The sequence below is a fragment of the Cyprinus carpio genome, chromosome A1 (genome assembly GCF_018340385.1).
Source record: "Cyprinus carpio isolate SPL01 chromosome A1, ASM1834038v1, whole genome shotgun sequence".
Lineage (NCBI taxonomy): Eukaryota > Metazoa > Chordata > Actinopteri > Cypriniformes > Cyprinidae > Cyprinus > Cyprinus carpio.
Genome location: NC_056572.1, coordinates 15175598 through 15195974, shown reverse-complemented (window position 1 = coordinate 15195974; position 20377 = coordinate 15175598). Strand labels below are relative to the sequence as shown.

The following is a 20377-nucleotide window of genomic DNA, read 5'->3' as shown; positions in this document are numbered from 1 at the left end:
ATATATATATATATATATATATATATATATATATATATATATATATATATATATATATATAAAGAACTGATCAGTGAAAGGTTCTTTGGGGAACCAAAAATGGTTCCCCTATTGCATCACTGCACTCAATAAATAAATAAATAAATAAATAAATATTTTATTTACTTTTAAACCTGGACAACAGACCTAAAGCAAAACCAATTGGGAATAACTGATCTAAACAATGATGCTCGTTTAATCAGACTGTATATATCTGTTTTGGGCAAAACTCTTCAAAACACTGTTGTTTTCCTTCACCAAGAGGTTATGCAGTAAATTAGTCTGATGCCTGGAAGCATGCTGTTTATCCCCAGCCTCATTTAAAAGAGGGTGTTGAAGGCCAGTGGGCCGATACGCGTTGGTGTTTTATGCTTTAGCCCTTTTAAATAATAAAGGCTTTTCAACTTTTGCATCCTACTGAGTGCCTGGACCTGGATTTTTTCCTAATTCTTTTTCATGAACAGTTTACCCTTCCATGAGCACCAGAGAATACAAGGGATACCAGCAGTGCTCCAGTTCTCTTTTGTCTATACTGGAGTTTACTGGAGTAAGTTTCATGTTTCATGCTGCCTATGGTTTGTGGTTAGTAAGATAAAAAAAAAAATAAAAAAAATGTTTTTTAATCATCAAGAATGTATAAAATTGAATGTATAAAAATGTGTTAAAACTGAGAGTAAAGACATTTATAATGTCACAAAATATTTCTATTTCAATAAATGTTGCTCTAAAAAATATCCAGAAAAATAAAATGTACCATGGTTTCCACAGATATATGAAGCAGCACAACTGTTTTCAACATTGATTATAATCGGAAATGTTTCCTGAGCAGCAATTCAGCATATTACAATTTCTTAAGAATCATGTGACACTGAAGACTGGAGTAAAGATGTAAAAAATTCCGCTTTGCATCACATGAATGAATTACATTTCAAAATATATTCACAAAGAGAACAGTTATTATAAATTGTAATAACGTTTCAAAAATTTTAGTGTAGTTTTGATCAAGTAAATGCAGCTCTGGTGAACAGAAAAGACTTCTTATCAGAGACTTCATAACAGTATCTTTTAATTTATTTCCAAATAATAACAAATAGCAACCCAAGACCATTTTTTGGCCACATCTGATTAATTTGCCATACAAGTTTCTTTCTGTTTAATTTTTTTAGCCTCTTCACTAGTGAGCAGCTGATGTTTTAAAGGCATCCCTGTCACACTGATACAGTTCTAAAGTGAACTCTCTGAACTCTCTGTACTCTCTGACACTGTACATCCTGAGCAGGCATTGCTTGTACCCACCTGTCATGCATGTCAGGGCCGGTGTGTTGTTTGTGATGGAGCAAACCGAATGCTATCAGAGTAATTCAATGGATCAGTGTGGATCAATGGATCTGAGGATCAGAGTACTTACAATATATCTGCATGAGGTTTAAAGGCATATATACTTGACATATATAATTTTTGAAACTGAACAATTTATTGAACCTTTAGACAAAATAAGTTATTTTTGTTGTTGTTGTTGAGCAGAATACTTGAAACATCAGGCTTTTATGGCTCATATAGTATGATTCAGTGAAAATATGGAGGAAAAATGTTATACAGAGACTCAAACGGAGTAAAAATATGCAAATTGTTGCAGATGCTGATATTTATTTGGTCAAAAAGTAAGATTAAATTCTGAGTTTAATGTAATCAATGAGATTTTTATAACAGTATTGCAGATACTTACATAAAATGATATATGTCTTAAGATTATATTTGAATGCTTAGTTTTATGGTAAAAAATTAAAAATAAAATAATGTAATGCAGGGGTGGGATGGGTTCTAAATTTGCACAATTGCTTTTTGCTTGATACTACTGTTCACAGAAGAAAATTCAATAAACAGTTGTTAACAAAAAAAAAGTGTTTTAGAGACTTGCAGATACAAACCCGATGCCAAAAAAGTTGGGACACTGTACAAATTGTGAATAAAAACAGAATGCAATGATGTGGAAGTTTCAAATTTCAATATTTTATTCAGAATACGACATAGATGACATATCAAATGTTTAAACTGAGAAAATGTATAATTTTAAGGGGAAAATAAGTTGATTTTAAATTTCATGGCATCAACACATCTCAAAAAAGTGTTTACCACTGTTTGGCATCCCTTCATCTTTTTATAACAGTCTGCAAACGTCTGGGGACTGAGGAGACAAGTTGCTCAAGTTTAGAAATAAGAATGTTGTCCCATTCTTGTCTAATACATGCTTCTAGTTGCTCAACTGTCTTAGGTCTTCTTTGTCACATCTTCTTCTTTATGATGCGCCAAATGTTTTCTATGGGTGAAAGATCTGGACTGCAGGCTGGCCATTTCAGTACCCAGACCCTTCTTCTACACAGCCATGATGTTGTAACTGATGCAGTATGTGGTCTGGCATGTCATGTTGGAAAATGCAAGGTCTTCCCTGAAAAAGATGACATCTGGATAGGAGCATATGTTGTTCTAGAACTTGGATATACCTTTCAGCATTGATGGTGCCTTTCCAGATGTGTAAGCTGCCCATGTCACACACACTCATGCAACCACATACCATCAGAGATGCAGGCTTCTGAACTGAGCGCTGATAACAACTTGGGTTGTCCTTGTCCTCCTTAGTCCGGATGACATAGTGTCCCAGTTTTCCAAAAAGAACTTCAAATTTTGATTTGTCTGACCACAGAACATTTTTTCTATTTGTATTAGTTTTTTTTAAATGAGCCTTGGCCCAGAGAAAACGCCTGCGCTTCTGGATCATGTTTAGATATGGCTTCTTTTTTGACCTATAGAGTTTTAGCCGGCAACAGCAAAGGGCACGGTGGATTGTGTCCACCGACAATGTTTTCTTGAAGTATTCCTGAGCCCATGTTGTAATTTCCATTACAGTAGCATTCCTGTATGTGATGCAGTGCCGTCTAAGGGCCCGAAGATCACGGGCATGCAGTATGGTTTTCCGGCCTTGACCAGTATGCACAGAGATTGTTCCAGATTTTCTGAATCTTTGGATGATATTATGCACTGTAGATGATGATAACTTCAAACTCTTTGCAATTTTTCTCTGAAAAACTCCTTTCTGAGATTGCTCCACTATTTTTTGCCGCAGCATTGGGGGAATTGGTGATCCTCTGCCCATCTTGACTTCTGAGAGACACTGCCACTCTGAGAGGCTCTTTTTATACCCAATCATGTTGCCAATTGACCTAATAAGTTGCAAATTGGTCCTCCAGCTGTATGTACATTTAGCTTTTCCGGCCTCTTATTGCTACCTGTCCCAACTTTTTTGGAATGTGTAGCTCTCATGAAATCCAAAATGAGCCAATATTTGGGATGACATTTCAAAATGTCTCACTTTCAACATTTGTTATTTTATCTATATTCTATTGTGAATAAAATATAAGTTTATGAGATTTGTAAATTATTCCATTCCTTTTTTACTCACAATTTGTACAGTGTCCCAACTTTTTTGGAATCGGGTTTGTATATATAAATTTATTTTTTGGGATTTACATTAAGCCTTGTCATTCACTTTCTAAGTAAAAGTTGCTTTTCTGGAATACATAGGATTTTTGTGTTGTAAATATAATTTATTCTGAAGCAATATTCTCATTGGTGTTCTATCAGCTTTGACATTTAAATATGCATATTTTTTAATAATTACCCCTGAGCATTTTTTTAACCTTTATAAAGGCCTTTTTTTTTTCTCTAATCTTATTAAACGTCAGCAGATCGCTGTGCTGTTCAGACTACATGACTTGCTGTCTGTCTTGAAGTCATTGTGGTGTTCACACTATGCAACACTACGTAAATGATACGCAACAGGGGGGTCACACACTACATGACGTCAGCAAAATCTCTGTTACCCAATGACTCTACATGGCCCCCAAACCACGTTTTGTCACGAAAAAACACGCAAGAAGTTGAACTGGAATGATGCGAAACATCAGGTGAAACAGGGGATGTTTATTTGAAAATGGACGTCGGGAAGTAATAAGTCCTGCAAGCTGTTTGCGTGATGATTTGTTCTGAAAAATTTCTCTCCATTTCTTGTGTCCAGACTTTTCTTAAAGGGGTCATATGATGTTGCTAAAAAGAACATTATGTTGTGTATTTGGTGTAATGCAATGTGTTTATGTGGTTTAAGGTAAAAAAAAAACACATTATTTTCCACATAATGTACATTATTGTTGCTCCTCTATTCCCCGCCTTTCTGAAACGCATCGATTTTTACAAAGCTCATCAGTCTGAAAAGTGAGGTGTACACTGATTTGCCAGCTATCCAGTGTGTTGAGATTGGCTGAATACCTCAAGCATGTGATGGAAATGTTAGGTCCCTTAACATACTGTGTGATGCCATCTCCCGGCACGACCAGACAAAACCAGTAAACCCATTAAAACAAGGCAATTTTTGCATCCAGTGGGGACATAATTACTGATTATAATGATTTATACTATGTTTTTACACATTGTGTTCCGCATCGCGCCGCGTAAACATAAAATCATATCTGCATTTGTGATCAGAGAAACAACAAACGCTACTCTGCACTGCTTAAAACTCGCGTTTAAATCATCAGTGGCAAATTCTTTAAATATAAAACATGTATTTACAGGCTGTGAGTCAGAAGCGCCAGACTGTCCTTGCAAAGTTGTAACTGCCTCACTTTATAGAACAGCCTTTGATCACAGACCCATTGTAGGCCAGTCTGCAGGTTCAGGAAACAGTCCTCCACAAAATGTGTCACACAGCGTTACACACTGTGGGCTTAAGTGAGGAACGGCCAGCAGATTCGACGAAGGACACATGTGACGACCCCAGGCTAGACTTCGCTTAGTCCACAATGCGAAGTTGATGTATTTCTTAAGCGACCAGCATGGATCAGCTCTAGGCAGGACGAAGCAGATATCATCCTCTTTTCGAAGACCAAACAAAGTAGTTTTGCTTTCACAATGAAGCACAGCATCCCCACAACATGGCAGCAGTGACATAAACAATACAACAGCTAGAATAAAATTTCTGTCTTCTTTCTTTGTGTGAACATTTGGGCGATGTTGTGCAAATCTTCCCACACAGTGACATAGACATGTGGGGGCGTGCTTAAACGAGGTGTTATAGGAGGGCGGGGACAAGTCTTAACTTTTATAAAGAATATCTCTTTGGATTTGGGACTTTTGTCTTTGCAACTTTACAGATCTTCTTTATGCCTCTTTCTCAAAAGAATCATCCGTTTGAACCTATCGTTTGAATGACTGGATTTTTTTTATGCTTATTTATATGGTGAATTGTCGCCACCTAATGGTGGTTTAGTTTAATGTTTAAAAGTATCATTAAAAATATATAAATAACAAACAAAACATAAAAAAACATTTATTTTATATATATACGTCAGCGCCAAAGAGGCATTACAAGTGTCATGTGTTGGGATGCATCAACGAACATAGGAGTTTCCATAGACCGCTGAGGACACGGTGGTTAAATTTCATTTTCAAAGGAAATGTCCCGGAAAAAAAGCGTAAAAGTTTTCTAATCATTTTACACCAGACTGCCTCACAAACTAGGGTCAGTTCAGTGCTGGAGTTGTGCAAAGGTTGCTTCTGAAAGAGGGATCGATACCAACGCTTCTTGAACGTCAGCTCCAGGAAAAGTAAGTATCACATGTTATAATTTGTTTTCCAAATTGCTTTTCTGAAAGAGCTTCTTGGCACTTTGTAAGGCCAACGTTGCTAAAGCTACCATTTTCTCTGCCTGTTTTCACTGATGCTGACTTCATGTGCTTCCAGAATGATTGTAAATTGGAATGTGTTAGTTAAAAATAGCATATGAAAGCAATGTGAAGTCGACTGGTTGAATTTGTTGAGCTCATAATGACAAGTGGGTCTTGTGTTTTGTTGTTGCCGGTATGCCAGAGCATGAGCTCTTGAAGCTCTGCCCTCTTCTGAAAAGAGATGAGGGAGCACCAACTCATTTACATTTAAAGGGACAAACACAAAAACGGTGCATTTTGGCTCATACTCTAAAAGTGGCATTTTGAACAAGCTATAAAAAATTATCTGTGGGGTGTTTTGAGCTAACATTTCACATACATACTCAACATAAAGAGGCAAAATAGGTCACCTTTAAAGTGCCTCTATTATGCAATTTTTAAGGTTCCTAAAATTGTTTTGGGAGTCTTCTACAATAGGATTACATATATGCAAGATCAAAAAACTTTCACTTTCTCAAAATATGCATTTAATATCACCTCCAACGATTCTCAACCGATTCGTTGAAGCAGTTCTAAGATTCAGTCTCTCTATGGCTACATCCACACGAAGCCAGTGCTTTCCTTATCCAATCATTATTTTTTTTTCCTCGTCTCAAGAAATATCTGCATCCACATGAAACCACAAAACAGACACAAAACGATGTAGTATACATGCCAGAGCAGTATGTGGCACAGTTATTCTGCCACAGAGATACAATAAAAATGGAGAAGAAGACATGGACTATGCGCATAAACCTTGGAACAATACATTTATTAATTTGTGTTAATGTTAGTTAATAAAAAGGCAATAGTTCAGTGTTTGTTCATGTTTTTGTTTCTGTAACGTGATGTAGCGGTGTTTGACTAGGGGTGAGACGTGGGCTGATGATGTCATTGTTTCAGAAAATATACGGATTCGCTGTCCACACGAAAACGCAAGGGCGGCGTTTTCAGATTTATCTATTCTGGGACCCAGTTTCAAAAAATATCGGTTTTACTCTCACAAAACGCCGGATCCATGTGGACGAAACGCCTATATGATACAAAATTATGCGTATACAGCTAAACGAGTCTCCGTGTGGACGGGGCCCCAAAACCTTCCTTTCTGTGGGCCTACTCTACTCTGATTGGTCAGATGGCCCAGTCTGTTGTGATTGGTCTACTGTGTACAGTGTGTGTCAGAAACGATACGCCCATTGCCATAGTTATTTTGAACGCTCAATAGAAAATATCTATTATTTAGCATACTTACAGGTTGTGATTCAGTGGAGCCAGCTGGTCTAAATAAATGGGGTACTGAGCCATCGTTCAAGAGCAAGCGTTTTGTGTATCCCACGTTGAACTAAAATGACGTGGTTGAGGGCGAGTCGAGTTGTTTGCAGCCGGCCAATGTAGAACATAGGCAGGAATTATGCAAATGTGTTACCCTGTGTAGCTGTCACGGAAGTGGTATTTGAATTACTGATGACTCGTTTAGGCTGTACAGAGTCTATTTTTTTTATTATTTAGGAGACAATAACTTTATCATGCATTTTTGGCTTTACAACTTTGCAGATTGTTTACATTCACATATGTGACCCTGGACGACAAACCAGTCTTAAGTCACTGGGGTATATTTTTAGCAATAGCCGAAAAAACATTGTTTTGGGTCAAAATTATCGATTTTTATTTTATGGCAAAAATCATTAGGATATTAAGTAAAGATCATATATTTTTTAGAATATACGCTCAGAAGTGATGTGACGTACGCGGAAACGCAGCAGAGAGATCAAAACAAAACAACGGTCACTAATTAGAAGTACAAAATAAGGGATTTGTAAAGAAGATTGTCAGAGGGTTTCGATATAAGCCAAGAGGAGACTGGTTTTCTTTTGCTAAAGTATGGAAACTTTGCTTGAAAGATCAAAGACAATTTTTAATATAACTCTGAATGGATTTGTCTGAAAGAAGAAAGTCATATGCACCTAGGATGCCTCTGGGGTAAGTAAAACAGCCTAATTTGGGGGGGAACTAACCCTTTAAAATAGCTGTTTTCTATGTGTATATATAGTACAATGTAATTTATTTCTGTGATCAAAGCTACATTTTCAGCATCATTGCTCCAGTTTTCAGTGTCACATGATCCTTCATTATTCTAAAATGCCGATTTGCTTCTCAAGAAATATGTTGAAAACAGTTGTGCTGCTTCATATTTTTGTGGAAACTGTGATATTTTATTTTATTTATTTAATTATTTTTTTGATGAATAGAAAGTTTTAAAGAACATAATTTATTTGAAACATATTTGTTTTGTATAATTGTAAGTTGATTTGATGTATATTTTTTTGAATTTTATTTGTTTAGGATGATTGAATTTTTTTCTTTACTGACTCCAAACTTTTAAACAGTATCAAATAAGCCAAAAATGATTCTATATACTACACAAGCTCCTGATATTATTGGAAATACAATATTTAGACTCACATGGGTGTACAGTATGAAGACAATATCAACAAAAATTTTAAACAAAAATATAAGATTTTATATAAGATGTGTTCTGAGGAAAAACAAAAACTAATAAAACTGACAAAACAAAGAATGACTTAAACTTGAACTAAAATTAGAATGAGTTTATATATATATATATATATATATATATATATATATATATATATATATATATATATATATATATATATATATATATATATATATACTGCATGTGTGTGTGTGTGTGTGTGTGTGCGCTTATTCAAAATTCAGCATTGCTATTATCTATTTTTTGTTTGTGTTTTTGTTTGTGTTTGTTGGATTGTTTTAAATTGATTTTTGATATTATTATTCTTCAAGGTGTGTGTTATTGGAAATTTTCTTTGAAATAAACAAACCTGTTCAGAATTAATGAAATGCTGCTAATGTTGATGTATGATGGAGTGTGGGATCTACTAATGCCATACACGTCTGATGGAAAATAAACATTGGGAACCAAGGCGCGAGAAACCATGGCAATATTATCTGTCCTGTAAACAAGCATGGAATCAAGACAATTTGCTCTTTGTCTTATATTATTTACGCAACAATTTAGCGTTTGTCTTCTAGTCCTTGAGGGACTCTTCAGTGCTGTGTGTTTTCTGAGGGGTTTTGTTCGGACAGAGCACAGGATGAGTCATTAACAGGCAGAAGCTGAATGTCTCCTGCCAGTTCTTCTTCCCTGGAACACAAAAGGAGACAGTGTGATTATGCAGAAGTGTGAATATGATTTGGTAGATAAAAATACGTATTCCTAGTTCCTAAATGCACTAGCAACACCATGGGTTTGATCCCTAGAGAATGCTTGAACTGATTTAATGCAATGTAACTAACATTGAATAAAAACATCTGCCAAATGCATAAATGTAAATGTAAAATGCTAAAATATGACATCTCTGTCATCATCATTTACTTCCTTTCACATTCCGAACTAGTATGACTTTCTTGCTTCCATGAAATACAAACAGTTAGTTTTGTTGGTAAAGATATTTGCTTTAAAATGTCGTTGGAATACTACAAATAATTGTTCAGACATTGTATATTGTTGGTAAAAATATATGATTTGATAAGTTCTTGGAATAATTACAAATAAGAATTAAAAGAATGTTATACTGTAAGTAAAGAGAGTGAAATATTACTGGATACTTTCCAAAAGTTTCTGAAAAAAAAAAAAAAAAAAAAAAAAACCTTTGCAACCCTAGTTGTGCTAATGTTATTATAACCTTTCAAATAATGTTTTAATCATAACAAGAAAAATTTATATTTTAACATTTTAGAAACATTTGAACTCACTATAAAGTTTTTGAACATAAATTTGTTGCCATATCAGATTCACAGATTAATATATGGCATACAGATTCGATAAACCGATTCAATAAACATTCAATAAAAATAAATACAAACATTTTATATAATTCAACCTAGAAAAAAAAAAAGTATATACAACTCTATAAAAGATTACTTAAATACACTTGAAAAAAAATTGTTCTGGATCCATCTTACAAAATATGTCCTTCTAAGTCTATCCTGACAAAAACCATTATGAAGCACAATAGTAGCTATTTAGCAAATTCTGCTTCTTTAAAAAATTTTTTTTTTTTTTTTTAGGAAACTATTCCCACCAGGATGGAGTGAAGAGGGTCTGGGCTGGCATGAGGAAGATCACAGGCATGAAACAGAAGTGGGGTTTGCTGGTGGATGGCGACCAGAACCTGGCTGATGATCTGAAAAGGTTGTTTAATAGATTTGAAAATCCCACATCACCCTAGCTTGTTCCATCTGGTCTGCTGCCGGATGTTGTTGCCCCTTCTCCCACCATCTTACCAATTATTACATCTCCTCAGAGTCCTCTCTCCTTCTTACCTTTTCCAACAGTAGTTCTGCCTTTAATTCTTCAGCCATCTCAGGTCAAGAGGGAATTGGACTAACTGAAGCTGGGCAAAGCAATGGGGCTGGATAGTATTAGCCCCAGACTGCTGAATACCTGCATGCACAGTTGTGTTATTTTCACATACCTGTTTAATCTGAGCCTGCGCTAACAGAAGGTCCCTGGACTGTGGAAAACATCTTGACTGGTCCCTATTCCCAAAAAGAGGCACCCTATTGACCAAAGTGATTATCAGAATCAGGTGAATGTGTATAGTGCAGATCAGAGGTGAATGTAGGTAGGTGGATGTGAATGTAGGTAGGTGAATGTGTATAGTGCAGATCAGAGCAGATGGGGGGTTGTAGACTGGCCTTTTCAAATCGACAGCAAAACACATTCAGATTGTCAGCCAGATGTTGATTCTCCACAGATTGTGGGGGTGATGTCTTGTACAAGGTGATGTTCTTGAGACCAGTTCATACTGACGCCAGATCATTGGCTTAAAACTGTTTTCTCAGCTTTTCCGAGTAGTTTTTTTTTTAGCCAACCTGTTGAAATCCTTTGTTGTCCTTTGATCTTCTTAGTCTGTTCCTGGCCTGGTTATACAATATTTTTTCCCCACTTCTGTAAGCATCCTCTTTGGCATGACAAAGCTGTTTGCGTTTCCCAGTAAATCACGGTTTATCATTATTGAATGATAAGAATGTCTTGGTGGGGATGCACATATCCTCATAGAAACTGATATATGAAGTTACAGTCTCCGCGAGCTCATCCAGATTGGTGGCAACAGCTTCAAAAATATCAGTGAGGAATATCCCTAAACACCAATAGCTACTTCCTCCAGAAATTCTCTGATGGTGCAGTAGTTGTTGGCTTAATTAAGAGAGATGATGAGGAGGAGTACAAGAGAATGATTAGGAAGAGGACACAATCAATTCTGATCACCATCTGGGTGATTGAGGTGGAGGTGGTCTGTAGCCACATACCTTGGTGTGCAGCTTAACAAAATGCTGGACTGGAAGAGTCATATGGAGATGGTGTATGTGAAGGGTCAAAGCCAACTTTATTTAAGGAGGCTGAGGTCATTCAACATCAGCCGTCCCATACTATGCAGCATCTACCAGGCTGTGGTGGCTAGTGCTCTGTTATTTGCTGTGGTGTGCTGGGGAGAGGGTGCTCGCATGGGAGATAGAAACAGCATCAACCAACTTGAAGGTTATTTTAATGTAAAATTTGATATTTTAATTTGATTTACTCACCCTCAGGGCACCCTAGGCGTATCTGGCATTCCTCTTTCAGACGAACACAATTGCAGTTATATTTAAAATTGTCCTGGCTCTTCAAAACTGTATAATGGCAATGAATGGTGCACCCATTTCTGAAGCCTAAAAAACTGCATCCATCCATCATAAAACTACTCCACACGGCTCCAGTGTGTTAATAAAGGCCTTCTGAAGTGAAACGATGAGTTAGTATGAGAAAAATATAGATTTTTAAACATTTATAAACTGTAATCTCCAGCTTCCGGTCAAGCATCTCAAGCTGGCGTGTTCATAACAAGGCATTCGAGAGTATGACGTAGGCTTAGCGGAAGGCGCAACGTAAGCTCCGGGGAGTGTAGTCTTACAAAAGTAAGCTCTGGGGACTAAAGTGTAGTCTCGCGAGAACCAAGTCTTGTTTACAGCACAGGGAAACCATGCGGATTACATCTGCAGTTTGTGCCGCCGCCGCTGCAGTCTCCTCCATCTCGTGCAGTTCCAGGTTGGTATATTCCCGTTCAAACAAATACGGCTGGTTTTGTAATACTAGTTCATTACAGGTGTTTTGTTTTGCGTTCTCCTCTATGCTTCCAAGTTCATCACTCTTCTCCCCGGAGCTTATGTTGCACCTTCTGCTATGCCTACATAATACACTCGAACACCTTGTCATGAACACGCCTGATTGAGCAACAAGAAGCTAAAGATTACAGTTTATAAATGTTTAAATATATATATATATATATATAACACCTACGTATCGTTTCACTTCAGAAGGCCTTTATTACAGTTTTTTTAAATTGCTGACTTTCTTTTTTAATTTGTGTAGTCGTGTTTTATTAACACTATACACAATTAGCACAACATCAGTCTGTTGTGACCATACCTTTAACACAATTCATGTTGTTTTCATACAATATTCAGTAAATTAACACGTTTCTAAAATGCTTACATTTTATTTTCACATAAGCTTACCCCATACCAAAATCATAGATCTTTCTTATCTTTTTTACAAATGCTTGACAGAAATGAAGACCTAATGTTCCAAACTTTAAATATAGTGTAAAGCCTCTACTTCTGCAACAACAACAACTCAAAAGTATTGAAAAAATATCTCTACATAAAATATTGTAACAACTGATAAGCATTTTTAAGCAATAGATCACTAAAATATTTAGAAATAGCTGATTCCAGTCTCAGTTGGAGGAATAGTCAGGTGTTGATGCTCTTTCCATCACATCAGCATAGAGTAAGAAAGACCTCTTTGAATTTCCTTCTTACACATGTGGAACCTATGAAAACTTATTTCTGCCATGAAATATAAAGGGTAAAGGGTAATTGTGACTTTGTTTCATCTTACAGTTTTGACTTTTATTTCCTGCAATTGTGAATTTATCTCACAATTCTGATAAAGTCTGAATTGCAAGATGTAAACTTGCAATTCCAAGAATAGAAGTCCAAATTGTAGGATAAAAATGTTTTACTTTTTTATCTTTTGATGGAAACAAGCTTGCATAGTAACCAAAGGCCATGTATGTTGTAATTTTTGTTGATCACTGGCATGGAGTCCAATCCACATCCAACTGCCACCCACTGGAGAGCAATTTTAATCAAGATTCCATTTGAATTTCTGCATGGGGACCCTATTTTTTTTTCTATTGTACATTCTATAAAGTAATGTCTTATTCAGTTTTAGACATTATGTTGCCAAGAATGAATACATTCAACACTTAAAAATGTAAATATGGGATTCAGTGGAAGATAACTAAATTACAAAAAAACAATGGATTTTTATATTGTCTATGCAAGTAGAACTGAAACATGTATGTCAAACGTACAATAAAGTAATGAAGTTTTTGTAAAGCCATCAACTTTTAGCTATGATATTGGATAGAAAAGTAGATTTAATGTTTTGTTCGAATGACTCGATTTTGAATTGGGTTTGATGTGTTTTGATAGAGTTAGTATATGTAGAAAAAGGTATTCAGCATTTTGAAATGTAGAGTTTGTATTTGTTTAACAAAATAACAAAATTAACTATTTGGCTAATTGTGTGATGCAGGTATGTTGCTGTGTTAAGAGTTTAGAAAAAGTACTTTAAGTATTGGTAAATGCTTGTTAGCAATTAAAAAAAAAAAAAAACAAACAAAAAAATTTTTATTTCTGGGTGAACTTTCCCTTTAATAAGAAGGCTGGCTCTGTTGTCGGGACAAAATTTGAAGTCCGGCTGGTGGCAGAGAATACTATTAAAGCTGAAATCGATAATGAACAATCCCACACATCCACTCCATGCCCTGGGCATGATCAATAGCAGCACCTTCAGTCATGGACCAAAGTGCAAGTCTGAGCACAGCAGAAAGTCCTTTCTATCAGTGGCTATCAGACTGTTTAATGTGTTATGATAATAACATGAACTACTGGTACTGTATATATAATAAAGACCTAGTACAGTCTAGTTTTGCACTTATATCATTATTTGTACTTTTTTATTTTCATGTTAATTGTCATATATTATTTATTTCAAATTGTTATTTTGTGGTTCTGTAGAGTTGTAAATGACTTGTTTGTTATGCGTGGTGTAGTGTTTTGTGTGTTGAAGATGCCATGAAAATGTAATTTCCTGGTAAGGATCAATAAAGTATCTAATAATTTATTAACAAGTCAGTGTTCAAGAAGATCTTTTGGCAAGTGGTCACTACACACACTGCTGTCCTTATTTACCTCTCTATAAACAGCTTTAGAGAGTTTGACAGATTCTTGACTTGTCTCGCCAAGATCCTGCCACTCAGCAGCCTTTAGACTTGATCAATAGTGACATGAGTCCCAAGCCACCCACTCACCTCCAGCGCACTCACACTCCGCACACGTGCATGTGTGTGTATGCACGCACTCACGAAACTCCAGCGCTGTGTGTTTTGAGAGCAGTTGGTCGGCATAAGGCCAGAAATGGAGGATGGGAAGAGAAAGAGACTCTGGCTGTGTTCCATAACAGAACTTCTTTTTTGTTAACTGTCTACTTATTTAGCTAAAAAAAAAAAAAAAAAAAAAAAAAAAACTGGTGAGAACATTGTTGTAAAATGTTGACATGTATAGTTACTAATTTTATTTTCACCCAAAATATAACATTATTTGATTTTTATATAGATATATGTAGGGAAAATGTAATATGTTTCTCCCAGCCTTAGGGGGGAGCTGTGTTCTTTGAGTATTTTCACTGTGTGAGTGAGCCCTTCTTCACATGGGTGGAGCTGTTGTTTAATTCAGTTCTATTTTCCTTGTGAAAAGGTAAGGAATTTCTGGGGTGTGTTTGTGGGGGGGTGGTTAGGTGGTGTTTGTGTATGGGAACACCTTCGGTGTGACGAATGTCTGAAGCCCTATACCATCTCGCCAATCCTATTGGCCAAATAGCGCTTGGCACCGCCCTACGCATCGTATACCCAGGTGCCGCGCGCTATTTTGCTCAGATTTCATTTCCTTCAGGAAAGAGAATCATCTGTGCCCTGGAATCATCTCGCGTTCATAGCGGTTTTCTTCGAGCAGTGTTAACTCCTCTTCGCGGACGCGATGAGCTTTCGGAAGTGCATGGAACCGTGTACCATGTTCATCACGAAGGGAGACACTCACGAAAGGTGCGTAGTCTGTTTGGGATTACATCACGCGCAGTCTGCGCTTAGTGGCCTTTCCTCTTGTCCCCATTGTGATGGCCTGCGGCTTAAAGTACTGCGCTCGAGGGTAGAAGTGTTTTCCAAGGTCGCCCCCGCGTCCAACCCCTGCCGTGTCGCTTGTGCGGCTGCCGAGGCACCGCACGAGGCGATGGCTTGGGGAGACATGTGCGACCTGACTTACGACGACAGCCCGGCGCTGGAGTTTTCTCCACATCGCTCGCTCTCCCCTACCTGAGTGCAGGAAACCAGCTTCGTCGAACCCATCGTTTTCTCGGACGGGGGTTTACAGCCCACCCCGGAGGCATACGATGCTATCTCCTTCGGTTGTGGGCAGTATGACGACGACGTTCTATCCACCGCGGCCTCGTAGTCTGAGGACTTCATGGCCGATACGGACAGCCCTCTCCCTCCTAGCGGACAGGAGAAGCGCGTTTCCCCCTCCTACAGCGAGCTGTTGGATGTGGTTTCTCGTGCGGTGGGTAAGCTGGGACTGGATTGGGAGGTTGAGAAGGCAGAGGCCCAACCTTCATCGAAGCTGGATGACCGTTTTTTAACCAGTCGTGCTCCTGCGCAGCCCCGTAGGCCCCTGCCTTTTTTCCCGGACCTCCACTAGGAGGTTTCGAGGTCCTGGAAGCACCCCTACTCGGCGCGCATCACTAACGCTGCGGCCGCGGATTTCGCCACCATTTCAGATATGGCGAACCGTGGCTATGCAGCGATGCCTCCGGTGGAGGAGACTCTCGCCGAACATCTCGCGCCTAATTCGGCCACGGCATGGAAGTCTCGCCCCCTCCTTCCTTCAAAGGCGTGTCGAGTCACGTCTAGCCTCGTCGGGAAATCTTACATGGCCGCTGGCCAGGCGGCCGCATCGCTCCACTCTATGGCGGTCCTCCAGGCCTACCAAGCGGAGCTTTTAAAAGATCTCGACGAGGGGGAGGGCATCACACCCGAGGCTGTGAAAGAGCTGCGTCGAGCAACGGATTTGGCTTCTCGCTCTCGGGCTCCTAATAGCAGCTCCTGATATTCTCGCTGCTTGCCAGGGACTGTGCCCTCCACTAGAGAGCGCTGTTGGACCGTTTTCGCGCATCCAACCCTCTCACTGCAGTCCCCACGCTTAAACATTGACTGTCTCGCCGCAAAAGGCGCTTCGAGCAGCATTGGATCGAGCAACCATGTCAGGCGTTTCCTCAGACACTCTGCGCGATTCAGCCTTCAGAATCCGAGGAACGTTACAAGGGTCTGGCAAAGACGGCCCGTTTATGATGGCTCACACAGCCGCTGCTTTTTCGCTAGCGGCAGAGCCCGATGTTCATCTTGTTGGATTAACTCCTGCCGTAGACACGCTTCAGGATTATACACAACGAGACGCAGCGAATTTGACACACGCGCTTCCCCGGCTTACGGACGCCGCGAGCTTTCCGTATTCGGGCATGTTAACGCGTATGAAAACGTTGCAAAAGGCGGAAACCTTGAAACCACTGACGCTATTTCGGGCCGCGTGGGAACGCTTGCCCGGCATTTCGCAATGGGTGTTACGCACGATTCGTCTCGGATACACCATTCAGTTTCGAAAAGGCCCGCCTCCTTGCCGCGGAATTCTTCCCACGGTTGTGAAACCAGAGGAAGTCGCGGTGCTGCGGCAAGAAATGACAGCTCTGCTGAGGAAAGGGGCTATAGAAGAAGTACACCCCTCTCAGATGGAGTCAGGTTTTTACAGCCGCTATTTTGTTGTACCAAAAAAAAGGGGGGCGGTTTGCGATCCATATTGGATCTACGCCGTTTGAATCTTGCACTCAGGACGAGCAAATTCAAGATGTTAACGGTAAAGTCCATTTTGTCTCAGATTCAACCAAACACTTGGTTTGTCACGATTGATCTGAAGGATGCATATTTTCATATTCAGATCATCAAGAGACACAGGAAGTTCCTCAGATTCGCTTTAGAGGGCAAAGCGTATCAATACCGTGTTCTTCCTTTCGGCTTAGCCCTGGCTCCCCGAACTTTTTCAAAATGCATGGACGCAGCCCTGGCCCCGTTAAGGCTCCAGGGCGTTCATGTGCTGAATTACTTGGACGATTGGCTGGTGCTAGCTCAATCACAGACTCAAGCACTCTCTCACCGAGATTTAGTGCTGAATCATTTAAGCAGCCTGGGCTTATGCACAAATTTCCAGAAGAGTGTTTCAATCCCCTCTCAACGGATAACCTTTCTGGGAATAGATTTGGACTCTCGCGCGATGACAGCCAGACCATCTCTCCCGCGCGTTCAGTCTCTCACGTCATGCGTGTGTCACTTCAAAGTAGGTCGCACAGTGACGGTGAGTCTGTGCCTCAGGCTGTTAGGTCTGATGGCAGCGGCATCCCCTGTAATCCGTCTGGGCTTACTTCACATGCGCCCTTTTCAGTGGTGGACGAAAAGTCAGAACATTTCACCCCGTAGTTTTCCGCATTGTACGATTTCGGTGACACGGAGGTGTGTTATGTCAATAAAACAGTGGATGTCAACCGAGTTCCTTCTAGCCGGAGTTCGGCTGGGGATTTGTGCTTCCCGAGAGACTTTCACGACGGACGCGTCTTTGACCGGTTGGGGAGCTGTTTGTCAAGGGCGCCCAGCTCACGGAGTGTGGACGGCGACACAACGCGGTTGGCACATAAACAGGTTGGAACTACTGGCAGTTTTTTTTAGCTCTCCAGTATTTCTCAAATCTGCTGACCGGCCGTCATGTACTACTCAGGTCAGACAACATGGCGGTTGTGTCGTACCTGGAGGCTTTACCCCCTACTGAGACAGGATCAGGAGATCTAAGTCTTTGCCCTGTGAGAGCTTTAAAGACTTATGTGGATCGTACAGCCCCTTGGCGTGAATCTGACCAGCTGTTTGTCTGTTTTGGACACAAGAATAGAGGCCATGCTGTCAAGAAGCAACGCATGTCCCATTGGTTGGTGGAGGCAATATCTTTAGCCTATGAGGCGTGCGGTCTCGCTTCGCCTCTAGGAGTCAGAGCTCATTCCACTAGAGCAGTTGCTTCCTCTCAGGCTGTCCTCAGTGGATCTTCTATGGCTGATATCTGTGCTGCGGCAGGATGGTCCTCACCGAACACTTTTATCAAGTTTTACAGTTTGGATGTAAGGACGGCTCCTGGCTCCCGGGTTCTCTCCGCTTGAGCAGATGCTTCCTTGGATCCAGCTATCAGGTACGTCAGGCGTTATGGTATAGGGTTCCCATACAGTGACGTCACCGCAGCATCGAAGTGACCTATGAAAGGGAACATCTCGGTTACGTATGTAACCACGGTTACATACGTAACCGTATGTAACCGGTTAACGAGATGCTGCGGTCCCGGCCGTTCCATACCTGATAGCATTCTTCTCTTCAGTTCATGAAATCTGAGCAAAATAGCGCGCGGCACCAGGGTATACAATGCGTACGCATGCGTAGGGCGGTGCCAAGCGCTATTTGGCCAATAGGATTGGCGAGATGGTATAAGGCTTCAGACATTCGTCACACCGAAGGTGTTCCCATACGGTGACGTCACCGCAGCATCTCGTTCCCTATTCAGGGAACCGTGGTTACATACGTAACCGAGATGTTTTCACTGTTCTCTGTTACATCTATTACATTTCTTTAATTATATTGGCCATCCATGTTATTTGAAGAAATATACTGCTGTTAAAGATGTTAACTAACATATATGTGCAGTTATTTGCGATGGATGGTTTTGTATTTCTGATATTATTTAATGGGTTGTGAAGCTATGATAATCTATCATCTCTGAAAATATTGGCCTGACGCTTTACTATTGGGGGCTCTGGCAGCTAGCTATACTGTTGGCTAATCAAATCTTACGTTTTTAGATGGGAGAGCATGAGAGGAGATAATAATTAAGTTGACTTGTCACTGAGTTTAAGATGTTAAGTTAGTTATCTTACCCAGTACACGACCTGTTGCTCGTCATGATGCACCCTCGCTCGCTCTTCTGTCAGACTGCAGTGGCAGTGCAGCGGATTCCGGGGAAAACTGAGTGGGCGTGGTCAACCTGTGACTTCAATCGAGAGTGAGCAATAGGAAAAGGCCTTTCATCCTGGTGGGTAGAGACCGCCCACTGAGAGACAGCTTAACTCGCAAGCAAAACTTTTCAGTTTGTAAAAAAAGTTTTAGACCCGCAAAAAATTACGGCAGAAAAGAGAGCAACATTTGTGGTTTCGCTATAAAAAATATTGGAGTGCATAAAGAAAAATAAAGATTTTCAAAGATTTATATGCGCTGCAAATAATTTTGTTATGAATTTATTTTTGGGCCTTAAGAGGACTTTTTTTTTGCAATCTTTTATTTTTTAATTACAAAATAATTAGCTTTACTTTCAAACACAGAATGTTTGATTGAATAATAAAGACACAAAAATCATTCCATATGTGTCCTCCTCATTCAACCATCACCCAAACACAATGCAGAGACATTTGGGGGAGCACACAGACGAAGAGGGTTACATCTTTGGTGCCGTGACCCGGATCTTTGGTTTCTACGTCAAGGGAAGCAATCTGACAAATAGGAAGTGTGAGTAGAGTGAAAAAAAAAAAAAGCAAAAGAACAACAAAAAAAAAAACTACTTTCTTTTGTCTTAAAGTGACTGTTAAATATATTGTTGGACTGAACTGAGTTTTGCTTAAGAAAGATTTTTTTTTCTTCTCCGTCTCTGTTTGAACTTTTGATATTGTGCTATAAGAGTGTTAATTTGTTGATTTGAGTAACAAATTTGTGAATTGCTGTGTTTTTTGAAACAATATACTTTTTTTGTGCATTCGAGTGTATTTAAATGTCTTGAAGTGGGTAATTTTTTTTTTTTCCCAATTACCTTCATTTACGATTATTTGCTTTGTTATTGCATGAAACATAAGATACATACAACACATTCATTAACAGCATTAATTTGCACTTTACTAAACTTTTCATATTTTTAAATTTTCAAACACTACAGTCTACACACAGTGTATTGCACACTACCTACACATTGTGTATTGCACAGACGAGACAATTGAAAGAAGTGGAAGAGAAATGCAGGAGCTCCATGAAACCACCCCATCAGCGACCACCTCCTTGTCCCCAAGTACCACTAAGGCAGCCCTTCCAGGCCACCCCATGGTTACCAGTAAAGCAGGACAAAAATCCAACAGTATGAAATAAGCATGCCCGTCGATGTGAGTATTGAAACTGTATCCCAGCCAAATGATAACCCCCAACAGTCTGTCAGTCTGGTCTGCCAGGCAGCTAACTGTACATACGGAGAAT

The 20377-nt window shown here is 39.4% G+C and overlaps 1 protein-coding gene across 1 annotated transcript in view; it reads right to left on the bottom strand.

Moving 5' to 3' along the window:
• Nucleotides 1-20377, bottom strand: part of gart (phosphoribosylglycinamide formyltransferase) — a 153981-nt gene that overhangs the window by 115681 nt on the left and 17923 nt on the right. The window lies entirely within an intron of this gene.